This window comes from Scardinius erythrophthalmus (genome assembly GCF_964197995.2).
Source record: "Scardinius erythrophthalmus genome assembly, chromosome: 15".
In the NCBI taxonomy this organism is placed as follows: Eukaryota; Metazoa; Chordata; class Actinopteri; order Cypriniformes; family Leuciscidae; genus Scardinius; species Scardinius erythrophthalmus.
The window spans coordinates 37237865-37251378 of record NC_138235.1 but is presented as its reverse complement, the minus strand read 5'-3'; the positions used below and the strand labels follow the sequence as shown (position 1 = coordinate 37251378).

The window sequence follows — 13514 nt, the reverse complement described above, 5'->3', positions numbered from 1 at the left end:
AGTAAAAAATAAAAAAAATAAGATAAGGAATTTAATGTTAGCGAGCATAGCCCTGAGTTCATATTGTAAAAGCACAATCAGTCTTTGTTTGCATTAGCCCGATGCATAAACATAACGCTTTAAAAAAAATGCAGTACTACGAGTTATTACTCTATTATTTAAAACAACTCCGAAAACAACGACAAACACTTCACATATCTCAATACACTTGTCATTGAAGACCTAGAAGCTAAACGGTGCTTACACAACAAACAAAATAATTATTGAGCATGCTACATAAAACATAAAAGCAACAATTATTAATAACACTTACAGGTTGTGATACGGAGGAGGAAGCTGATGCAAATACATTTGGAACTGAACCTTCCTTCAATATCAGCCAGCTCGCGAATCTAAGTTTGATTGCATTTAAATTGGTAAAGCAATCATCTTCAAAATGGCGCGAACAAAGCACAAGGCTCGGACTATACTTCTGTGGTATAGTTGTATATATGAATTGTAGCCACTTAGTCTACAAATGCTCATCCTTGGGCAGATGAAAAAAGTTTGTTTTTGAGTCGCACTTCAGAACACAGCGTCTCGTCGCCATGACGTTTTCACTGGCGTCTTGGAGCGCAATAAGTGGGCGTATTGTATTCAAATAACTTGACAAGTTGACGTCATCTAGTCAGAGAAAAAGCATCGGTCTTCTAACGATTCATAAAAATGACTCAGAGTCGACTCTTACATTTGAAAGACAATAACTTTATATACGGTGCACTTTCATATTTCAAACTTTGCAGGATGTTTTTGTTCACTTCGATCTATGTTACACACTACATGAAAGGTAAATTTCAAAATTCCATAATAGGTGCCCTTTAAAGTCAGGCAGGCTGTAGAGGTTTTCACTAGTGTTTTCCAGTTATGTGTGCAGTATTAATAAATCCGTCAATATACAGTGTTCATGCTGTGGATGAGATGAGAGACTGTATGAAGAGAGATTCAGTTCTTGATTTATTATATATATATATTTTTTTATTAAAGAAAATAAATATATTTGTCCATTTGTGTTTCCACAGCTTTGACTGTTTTCTCATCTGACTGGTTAAATGAGTCAACTTCACTTCACTCTGCCAGAGTAATATATCATACATTTTAAATAACACGCATTCATTTACTCTGTGTTCAGTTTAAGATGACCGCATTTATTGATACAAAAATTGAATCTGTTGTTTTAATAAAAGTACATGCCCAAAGAATGGATTTTTTTTTACCTGAGTGAGAAATTAAAACATACTGTACTGTAAGATTAATAAAACTTAAAAAGTCATAATCTTTAGAGAAAATGCAATATTATAGTTCTAAAATATTAGTTCTAAACAACAACCAAAAGTGAAAATTAATTTTTAAAAAGTGAAGAAAACATTTTTATTTACACTATGCACAAAATGTTATAAACGGTGTTGTTTATTCAACGATTACATATTTGCCAGAAGTAATATGCTGATATAATAAATAAAATATTTAACCAATTGCTCTTTATAAAATAAAATATTTTGTTATATTCTTGTTTTGCCTTAAAAAATTAATTTAAAATATGGTGTGTTATTTTGAAGACCCAAAACTTGCTCTATGCATTAAAGGTGGTATCAGTGATTTCAGGCCCAAAAATATTTGTATCACATTCATCTAATCTTTCCTAATGATCCGCTAGCTGCCCGCCCCATAAGCATGCCCTCAAAAAAACACGTCTCTGTAGGCAGCCTATAGGCTCTGAGATCTGCACACAAAAACAAATGGTTTCACCAACCACTCAAAACAAACGTTTTTTTGTGACGGCATGCTTATGGGGCGGGCAGCTAGCGGATAGGAAAGATTAGATGAATGTGATCTTTTTTTTTTTTGGGGCCTGAAATCACTGATACCACCTTTAAGACTGAGGTGAGAAATGAACAAGACCCTCATAAACCTAGCTATTAATAACTTTAACAATTGTTTCTCCTTCAGAAATACATTTTCATGAAAAAAGTGTTTCAATGATTGGCCGTTACAAGTCTATACTGTACATTATATTTAGTTTGCAGAAGCCTTTCTAATGGAAGAGACTTGAATTTCTCATCATATATAAGGCCAGTTTTACACACAAGTTAATGTCCTCTGAATTATTTTTTTCTAAATGATCATAATTAAGGTGATTTATGATGTGTGTGATGTGTACTTTATCACTATTTATTTACTTTACTGGAACAGTTAAACAAATCAAGTGCAGATTAAGATGTATACAACATGATAAATGTGTTGTGTAATTCAACCATTTTTTTATTTGACCAAAGTTTCATTACATTATATTCTTGAATCCCCTCTTCAGCTGGGTTCAGGATAATCCAGATATTTTGGATCAAAGGTCCCAATCCAACTAAAAAGTTTTAAACAACATGCTCCAGATCAAACCCTATAGACTGGGGTTTTGTGGAAATGTGTGAATCAAATTGTTAAAATCAAATTACTTTTGAAAAACTGGGCCTTGATTTCTTAACACAGAAATAGTGTTTAGCTTGTGTTGATCATTATTATATCCAGACACCAGATACTCAGATGTAGAACTTAGTTTTTCCTCTTTTTTGTTTACATGACTGTATTTTAAATGTGCAAGTTTATATTCATACAGCTGTGTGGTAAATAATAAAACTTTAAAACAGAATTAGTTTATTTGGCAAAACATACTCCCACTAATAACTTTTATCTTTGAGATTAAAATTACTGTATGGCCTTTTTTAGCCACTTTATATTAAAATGTAAACATTTTACTTGTATAAGTTTATAGAATAGAACTAAAACGTGAAAATACTGCTGATTTCACACCTTTATTAATTTGATTCTATGCATCAGCAGTGTATTAAAAATGATTTTCATCTGATTCACAGAGCATCACACGATCAAAAATTTATTTTCATTTTTCCAGTTTCAACAAAACATTTTACTTTGGGATTACAAGCTAGTTCAAACTGAGCAAAAATATTAAGGAATGGCACAGAATAATCATAAAACTTTATTGACACAACAGACATATTTTGGCAAAGTTATTAAGCGACACATAATAATATAAGAATACATTTTATAATAATAAACATCATCAATAAGCAACATCTACAATGCAGACAATAAAAATGGTCAACAAATCTCATATGTACAGTCCTAAAATAACATGTTTTGACCAGTCCAAAAAAGAGCAAATGAAGCTAAAACTGTACAGTGGAAAAAAATGTAACAATTGGAAACAAAAAATAATGTCATTTGTAATGCATGCAAGATGGAAGTGGCATTTCATGGGAGCACGACATGCACGTTTGATCATTAAAGAGGAAAGATGCCGACGTGATCCCGATAAGAGTGTGTGACAGCTGGGCCCAGTTTTTCAATAGTAATCCAGTGGGATTTCGGATCACGGATTGGATCAAATCTTGAAAATGGGTTTTTCAAAAGCAAAAGAGGGATTCTGAACTAAGATCAGATCATGTAATCCGATCTTAAATTTGATCTGGATCAAACCTGCCCTTTGGGTTTTTCAGAACTTTGAACTCGGTTTGGGATCTATTTGATCCAAAAAAACAGGATTATCCTGATCCCATCAGAAGGGTGGATTCAGATGTGATTTTTCAAACCAAATAAAACCAGAGGGTTTTTTTTAAGTGAATGATCAGAAAATCAATGTTTACTGATGATATATACATTTCTTCATATTTGAAGCATATATGAAGCATGTCACATCTAATGAGATATGGCAAAACAACAAAATCTACAATTTAACATTATAACAAAATAAGGAAAGTAAAATGTTTCTGTTTATTACAGTGTTTCTGTTTCTTAAAATTAAAATAAACAATGGTTATTTGTGGCCACCGGTATTTTGCCAACTGTTGTTCTTTGCTAAGCCAGTGGGCGACACTGCTGGTTCCATTTAAGGCTCTAGTAAACAGGATTTGGTAATCCTGAAATTTGGTATTTGGATCACAGTGATCCAATCCAAGGTTCCTTTAAAAAACTGGCATAAAAGTAAAATGGATCAGGTGATCCTGGATAGCAAAACATGGGATTTCCAAATCCGGATCAATTTGATCCAGATTACATTTTTTGAAAAACTGGGCCCTGGAGCTAGAGTTATATTATTATAATGCAAAATTTCAAAAACATTACAGTAAAGTGATCATTTGGTTTGCATAGATTAAAGCTTGAATTTTTAAAAGCTGAAGTGATTTCTTTGTTTTATCTATTAGTTAGAATAGGTGTAACTCAAAATTTTACATGTAAAGCTGATTAATCAATTAAGCCCTGAAGGCATTTTTAGAATTATTGTTTTCTGAGTGACACACACAACTATAGTCAAAAGGTAGGTATCGTTTGATAGAACACTTTTTACATTTTTAGAAAATATAAAATTACATCAGGACATTCTCATGCCAAGAAAATGCTGATAAAAAGACAAAATATATATTAATATAGATTTTTTGATTTTGCATATCTTTCTTATTTGACATGGAATAACTCTGGAAGGAAATAAGGAAAGAGGACGATTCTTTTTTTGGTGAAGTCCCTCTACATGTGAGCTGCATCTGGAGCAATTTTGTGGTGATTGCATAAAGTTATCAAAAGTTACAGTATTTGGAACAAAGATAGCCTTTTTGTTCAGTCCTTGACGCCCCTCATGGGCATTTTTAAAACTGTTCCCCCATGAGGAATATGTTGTGATCAATGCAATAGATTGTTAATTTTGGGCTCATTTTAATTGTAATAATATTCTGTAAAAAATGATGTGCCATTTTCAACGATGTGTGAATGTTTCGTGAGCTGTATGATGTTTTTGACACATTGCAGTACATAGTACAAAAAAAGTATTTTATAAATTATGAAAATAAGAAATTCTATGTATCAGCAGATAACTCAGCACTATGTAGGAGTTAATCAAATTGGCTACATTCAAGTTCAGGGGGGTGGGATGGGGTTTTAAGGGGTTAAAGTCTACTGATTCATTTATTCAGTGTTGAGGCACACAGCCATTCATGTTGATGGACACATAATCACTGGAACTGTTTTCCAATTCATTCTTTCTTTTAAAACACAGGATCTGTAAAGAAAACAACAGAAATCTTAGTGAAAAACACAAATGAAGCCCTATCCGGACGGGACTAGTGTAACATGGAGAGGAGGGGTAAAGTAATAATGACCAGAGCTTCTCTGTGATTTTAGTCCCGTCCGAATGTGCATCTCAGTGATCATGACGGACAATGTCAGTAAAGATTACGCACTTTTACCTTCAGGAAAAAGGTTCAGGTAATACTAATCCTGTGCGAATACACCCGCTGTAAATATGTACGTAAATATTACACATAATACATAATATAAATGTGTTTAAAAGTAGTTTTCCGCGTTTTTTCAAGTATTTTTTCGAGACGCTGGGACGAGTCTGTGGCAAAACTCAAGTGTTTCACACACACCATCAGATCAGAGAGAAGATCGACAGCACTTGTTAGAGGCACGAAACACCTTTTAGCGTTAGATAAGAGCCTATTACCAACACAATCCAATCTGAAGTTCATTAATACATCGTTCCACCGGACATAACTGTTTTATATATATAAATATAGGTTATATGTGTTTGAGCATGTGATATCAGGAAGCAGCGAAACACACACATGACGACAGGAGTGACGGCGGTGTGTAAATCGAGTTACTCTCACACTTCTGCTGGTTTTACTGAGATCTCTGATCCCGTGAGAACTGGCCATTAATATTACGTATATTACTGGCCATTAATATTTACCACAGGACAGACGTCCTGTGGTAAAATTACACTCCATCTACCCTGGTAAAGCTAATCCCGTCCGAATAGAGCTTAACAAGACGTCATGTAAACCAAATCAAATAAAAATGTGCTGAAGTCAAAGCTTAACTTATACATTTCAGCAGGGTATGGCAATGTGTGGCAGCTGCAGATCAATGCAAGTAATATTTTTATTGCAGCTTTATATTACTACGTTTAAAGGGATAGTTCACTTTGAAATTAAATTTTGGTATGTTTTAGCTTACCTGAAGGGCATCCAAGATGTAGGTGTCTTTGTTTCCGCAGTAGTTTCAATTTTGATATTTTTAGGTCAAACCGTTCTTGTCTGACAGTCATATAATGCAGGTCGATGGTCACTGTCTCAAAACACAAGCACAGAGTCCAAATTAAAACAATTCCCCATCGTCCAAATTAAACAATTCCCCATCGTAAGTACACACTGATGGCCTAAGACACGAAACGAGCGGTTTGTGTGAGAAACCGAACAGTATTTTTATCGTTTTTACCTCTTATAACACAACCACGTCGAAGTGATCTGAAGTCGCGGGCGCTTCCTGCTGTGTGACGTGTGCGCAGACTGGTGCATAGATATATATACTAGATTTCGCCTTGGCTACGGCAGTTCATTGGAACGAATGTCTTTAATGTGACATCTAGTGTATATACATCTATGCACCAGTCTGCGCACACGTCACACAGCAGGAAGCGCCCGCGACTTCAGATCACTTCGACGTGGTTGTGTTATAAGAGGTAAAAATGATAAAAATACTGTTCGGTTTCTCACACAAACCGCTCGTTTCGTGTCTTAGGCCATCAGTGTGTACTTACGATGGGGAATTGTTTAATTTGGACGATGGGAAATTGTTTTAATTTGGACTCTGTGCTTGTGTTTTGAGACAGGGACCATCGACCTGCATTATATGACTGTCAGACAAGAACGGTTTGACCTAAAAATATCAAAATTGAAACTACTGCGGAAAAAAAGACACCTACATCTTGGATGCCCTTCAGGTAAGCTAAAACATACCAAAATTTAATTTCAAAGTGAACTATCCCTTTAACAATTTGTATTGTTAAATAAAACAAAAGTAAATTAAAGTGAACTGGATGTTATATTTGTGTCCTGTGTTAAGTACTACAGCCAATCACAGGCATTTCTGTTGAAACTAATGACCAATCAGAGGCGTTTAAGTTGCTGGTAGTGAGAATCCGCTCAGTCTCTCTCAGGAGGCTGAATGAGTTTATTAATTTAGCGCAAGTTTACCAAGTTCTGCACGCGCACAAATCCTCTCATTATAATAAACAAAGCGGAGACACGATGTAAATAAAAGATTCATTGTGCAGAAAAAAATAAGTTTTTTTCATTAACCCTTCACAGCGCATTGAACCCGGGAAATTGCCGGCAAATTGCCGGAACGCCTTCTGTGTGAACGCAAACACAACCCGGGTTTGATGCCGGGATCGATTCCGGGTTGGGGACCTAGTAACATTGCCGTGTTCAGTTCCGGAACGTGCGCTGTGTGAACAAAAGCCGTAATAATGCCGTGTCGTAGTGATGACGCTGAAGCCGGGATCGTTCGCCAGCTGTGAAACGGCAGGTAATGCGCAAGTTTATGATCGAATCAGAGAAATAAATGCACAAGCGTGGTTTCTTGAGAGAGAGAGATCGCAGCTCATGAGCAAACTGAAGACGCTGCCGAGACATTAAACTCACATCGATGTCACGTGTCTTTACGGGATTTTTACGGGTTGTGTGTGAACCGGTGTGAACGCACTCTCTGATTCCGGAAAATCACTGGCAGTGTGAATGAACCAAAATCAAACGAACCCGGGTCAAATCCCGGGTCACTTTATCCGTGTATTTTCCGGAATCTCTGTGTGAAAGGGGCTATAGTGACTTTTCCTACATCAGTACAAAAAAATATATTTTTTAATGGTATTATAGTGTTTGCTATTCACTATTCTGTTGGCTATAGTGGTAATTACAAGTTGTCAAGTGTTAGTTTTCCCACATCCCGAAACTTTAGGCTTTTGAGTTTTGAAGTGTGATGTGAAGTAGACTTGAAAGTGGGACGGTCCGGATCCGTTCCCCGACCTGCAGAGTCTGCCATACTTTAGCTTTTTGTGAATTGATGCCACTACATTTCAGCAATGTTCATCTAAGATACGCCATACTTTTTATGTCTCGGTTGCAGAGAACAAATAAAATGACGCGCAAAAAACGGACGCAAATGTGTGGGGAAGCCAATCAACTGTAATCTAGTAAATGAGAAATGACAGTTTTTGCGAAATTGATGCGTTTTCATTTGGCCGTTTTTTCAATTCGCGCAATTTGAAGGGTAATGGAAATGTGGATAGTGTCGCTATAGAGTCAGTGTGGTTGAATGAGGTTTACAGGTTTCACAGAAAGAGATTGATGTGTTTGTGAAACAAACAGTGTTGCTGATTTAGAGACTTTAAGCTTTAACTACTTTCCATTTAAAATAGTTTGCAACACTGGAGTCAAACAGATCAATACAGGAGACAAAGACATGTGAGATAAAACATCATCATGTGTTTAAAGAAGAGTGGATCGACTCAGTGGAGGAAATAACGGATTTCGGAAACGGAAAAGAGTGACTTCTGAATAAACTACTTGTTTTCCAAAATGTGATTTAATATCACTAAGTTACATCATGGGTTAAATTCAGTGGCGGTTCTACATTGAATTACACCCTGGGCGAGACCCCCTTCGAAGGGTGCAGGAAATATAGAGGCCTGTATTTATAATATTATGAATGAAATGTGCGTTATTTGGAAGAAAGTCGAGGTGTGACTAACTTAGATAACAATAAGGATCCCCCCCTTGTCCGTTCCATTTGGGAGAGACCCAGAGGTGAACTGTCATCCGCGCCCGCGCCTCCGCGCCTCCTCCTCCCCTTTCCCCTTCTCAAACAAACAGCTTCTGTGCACGGCATCTTCTCAGCAAGCAGGGGCGCCTCCCAGCAAACACAGAACGTTCCCCTAACGTTCCCTTTTGGTTCCCATTTGGTTATTTTTTTGGGAACCAAACAAGAACGTTCTGGGAACGTTCCCTGTAGGTTATTTTTAGGATCTATGTTTATAACATTAAGGGAACGTTCCCAGAACGTTCCCTGTAGGTTATTTTTAGGTCTAAATTTATAACCTAAAGAGAACGTTCTGGGAACGTTCCCTGCAGGTTGTTATTTAATAACCTAAAGAGAACCTTCCCAGAACGTTCCCTGCAGGTTATTTTTTGGTTTAATTTTTATAACCTAAAGAGAACCTTCCCAGAACGTTCCCTGCAGGTTATTTTTAGGTTTAATTTTTATAACCTAAAGAGAACCTTCCCAGAACGTTTCCTGCAGGTTATTTTTAGGTTTTATTTTTATAACCTAAAGAGAACCTTCCCAGAACGTTCCCTGTGGGTTATTTTTAGGTTTATTTTTTATAACCTAAAGAGAACCTTCCCAGAACGTTCCCTGTAGGTTATTTTTAGGTTTAATTTTTATAACCTAAAGAGAACCTTCCCAGAACGTTCCCTGTAGGTTATCTTTAGGTTTATTTTTTATAACCTAAAGAGAACCTTCCCAGAACTTGCAGGTTTTAGGTTTTATTTTTATAACCTAAAGAGAACGTTCTGAGAACGTTCTCTGCAGGTTATTATTTTAATATCACTTACTATTAACAGGCAGATTCAACTGACAAGTCGTCAGTACGGTCCCCTAAGGTTATAAGACAACCAACAACGTTCAGATCTATTCGCAATAACTTTTTATTAATGACATTTTAAATTATGTTATATATTTTAATTCTATATGTTAAATGCTGCGTGACTTTGAAGTGTTTTAATGCGCATGCGCGTGATCAAACACTGGAGCACGTGCGCTGCGCGAGAGCAGATGGAAACGTCATCGACAACTGACAAACAACAAAACTCCCGTCTCTCGCTGTTGGTTTCACTGCTTTCAGGTAAGTTTAGACAACAAAATCTCACAAATAATACACACAAACGCCCCTGACACATTTCTTACGTGTAATTGACACGCTTCTGTTAAATATTTATTTAAAAAAAATGGTTTTATGTCTTTGAAAAAGTCCGTTAGCATCTATGCTAGCTAACCGTTTTCAAAAGACAACGTTAGGCCTAAGTTACGTTAAGTTGAGGTCTTATTTATGAAAGTTTGGGTTTTTAAACACATATTTAGTGTAGATAACAGTTTTTGATAGTTTTGCTGGTAATTTGTCAATGGGAAGTAAGCTAATTTATTTAGGCTAACCTAAAATAATGCACTGTATTGTTAACTTAATCAGTGACGTCACTTACCAATATTGCTAAAATGTGATTTCAGAATAGCGAGAGAAAAAATAAAACTCTACAACAAGGGGTGAGTTATTGTTTAATCATGATGATAATTCCATATGCATTTATTTCACAATATATTATCTTAAGATTTGTATTTATCTTTTATGCATTTCACCTCTGTTCTAGCTTGGTTCCTTGTAATAAACCTATCACATGTAATATTTTTGGCTCTGTGACAAACAGCATGTTATGTTCCTAGATCATCATGCTGTGATGGCCTGCTGCACTCCCTGTCCAAGAAAATCTCTATGAACCATATGACTAGTAAGCAAAACCACCTCAAACATACAGTGCACTGCTGTTCAAAGGTTTGGGGTCTGTAAGATTTATGCTTTTGAAATAAGTCTCACATTTTAAAATCATTAACCCCAAGTTTTTTCAGTGAGATTGTCCTTGAGAAGCCTGTAAGCTAAATAATCAGCTAAATAATAGGCGACTAATACAATATTATAATGGTCATAGTTATAATAATTCATTTAACTATTATGATAACATGATATCCTGATGATTACTATATTTTATTTTATTTCTTTAGGTCTGTTTTGAATTATGTTGGCCAATGAGACTGACACCATACTGTCCAACTCAAAGGTATTTATGTATTTTTTTTTATTGATCAATACTGAAATTCTTTGTACTTTTAAATGCGGTTCAGGGGGTCGACAACTTTAGGCAGTTATTTTTCACAGATTTATTTATTTAATGTTTATTTGACAGGGACAAATGCATAGAACATTGCTTTATAAAAAATACAAAGTAGATGCCATGCATACAGGTTTATAGCCATGACTAATTTGCAACCCCTTGATATCTTGGGCAGCTGTGGCTCATACTCTTAGCCTTTAAAAATGTTTGAATTGATATCCCCAATGCAATATCAGGGGGTAAATATATCAGTAGAGTTCTTAAAGTTATGGCTTTGCTCTTGTTACCAGATGAGATAAAATCCCTATTGTTTGGCCCTGTATTCTTCAGGACAAGACCTTGATGCCATCCACAGTCAGTAGATGAAGAAGGTGAGTTTAGCCGAATTAAGTTCTCTTTCACTTTTTTTTTACAGACACGTGCAGGCAAAATGAAGTCAAAATGGCGAGTTTCCTCTTGTCTTGTGTTTTAAACAGAAAGAAAACGGATGCGTGTCATTTATATTAGTTCTGCGCATTTGTCTTAAAGGGACAGCAGCCTAATGTACCCGCAGCTGTTTGTGTCGCCAATGGTGATCAAACATCAAAAGAGAAAATGACTTGTAGCTTTAGCAAAGATACATTAATTTTATAGTTATTTTATTTTTACACTGAAGACTTATTTTACATTTTGATAAATCAATTTCTGTACCTGATAAGTTAGATTTAACTGAAAAACATAATGCACTGCTTATTTCAACTGTGTTTTTCTTCTATTGTATTTATCTATGCTTGTTATCTATTGTAATTTTCTATGCAGGTTCACTCCTCTACAAAATCCCCCCAATAGGGGTTATGCGGAGCGCCCAGCGGTTGAACCGGAAAGAGGTCTAAGCATTTCCGCTTTTCACTTCCGTACACATCTGCAGCGGTAGGTGATCTCTGAGTTTACTGTTAATTTTTGCTTATTACACTAAAATTCTTACTTCTGTTTTAATTAAAATGTCACAAAGGCTAAAATATCAGAAAAGGGAACATCCGAACAGCAGTTTTTGTTGTGTGCCGGTCTGCTCTATGTTGGGGAAAATGAGTAGTACAAATAGGTTCTGTACTCATAAAGTGACGTCAACATCAGCAGTAGCATTCGCCGTCAGGCAAGTGTTATTTAAATAAACTCCTGATGTACTTACAAACTTTCCAATGCCTCGTTTAATGAGTACAGAACCTATTTGTACTACTGTAGTAGTTTGGTACCATTCTGGGCATTATTAGTGGGGTAATTTACCAGATACAAACCTGGAGCCGTTAGCGCATGCACTAAACCATACGGCTGATATCTCTAAATAAACTCTAAATTTTTCAATATCGTGCAGCACTAATATTGAGCATATCTTAAAGGGGTGGTTCGGGATTTTTGACATCGGACCTCATTTTTAAGTCAGCCTGGTTGTTATTCATCAGTGGAGACATTTTTTTTTTAAAATTATCCAGTCCTTATATTTGGATAGTTAGCCGATGCTAGGCTAGCGCGAGTTAATGGTAGATGTTAGCCAGCCATTAAAAACCGTTTTACCCACTTCACAGTGCACCAAACGCAAATCAATTATATCACTAGACTATCGATGTATATGTCCGTTGAGAGAATAATGTTAGAAATCAAACTTACCTTTCATCACATTGCATTAGTTATAATTTGTTCCCTGTAATCATAAGCCTTGTCTACAGCAGCAGCGGAGTGATATTGATTACCTAGGCAACCGAGTGAGCCGGTACACACATGTACTACACACACTGTAGTGCGCGTCTGTTCTGTGTTTACTTTTCGCCGCATTACTAACTGGAGCAAAGTAAAATTCCGCAGCTGCTGAGAAACTAGTTCCTTTGGGATCATTGAGATGAAAGGTAAGTTTGATTTCTAACATTATTCTCTCAACGAACATTTGCATCGATAGTTTGGTGTTATAATTGATTTGCGTTTGGTGCACTGTGGAGTGGGTAAAACTGTTTTTAATGGCTGGCTAACGCATCTACCATTGACTCGCGCTAGCCTAGCATCGGCTAACTATCCAAATATAAGGACTGGATAATTTTTTTAAAAAAATGTCTCCACTGATGAATAACAACCAGGCTGACTTAACATTGAGGTCCGATGTCAAAAATCCCGAACCACCCCTTTAAAGTGAACCTGGAATGATAATTTGTGATACCAGATGAGATGTATGTATGATAGATTTTGAACTGTACTATTTTTTTTATTTCAGGTTCCAGCGGAAGGCATCAAGGCATCAGACGTTGGCCTGGACAGATGCACCTGTAAACTACACCGACCTTTGCTTTTGCATGGATGGCTGATTATTACCATGTTCTGTGAGGGTTTCATTATAGCAAAACTGAGCACCTGTGACAGTGGAATTTGTAGGTGTAAAGTCACAGAGATTAAAAAAAAAAAATTGATAGCAGTTTCAAACTTTTTTTCACTTTCTTTCTCATAAACAACACAGCAGTTACAGGTTTTCAAATTCTTCATTGGAGGTGAGACTTATACATAAAAGGTAAAGCGAATTCGCAGGTCAGAGTTCACTAGACTTAAATATTATTTTCTCTGTTTTTTATTTGACTTCAGAGAGAGAGGCTTAATGGGTATCCTTACCCCTATATAAAACATTCCTTTTTTGATTTGTAGTCTGAAATAATAAATAGTGCAATA

The 13514-nt window shown here is 36.1% G+C and overlaps 1 long non-coding RNA gene across 1 annotated transcript; it reads left to right on the top strand.

Moving 5' to 3' along the window:
• Positions 1 to 10638: 10638 nt before the first annotated feature.
• LOC308703098 lies at positions 10639 to 11740 on the top strand. The gene is made up of 3 exons (XR_014031679.1): positions 10639 to 10775; positions 11160 to 11200; positions 11628 to 11740. It is a non-coding gene; the product is annotated as an uncharacterized lncRNA (long non-coding RNA).
• Positions 11741 to 13514: the final 1774 nt, after the last annotated feature.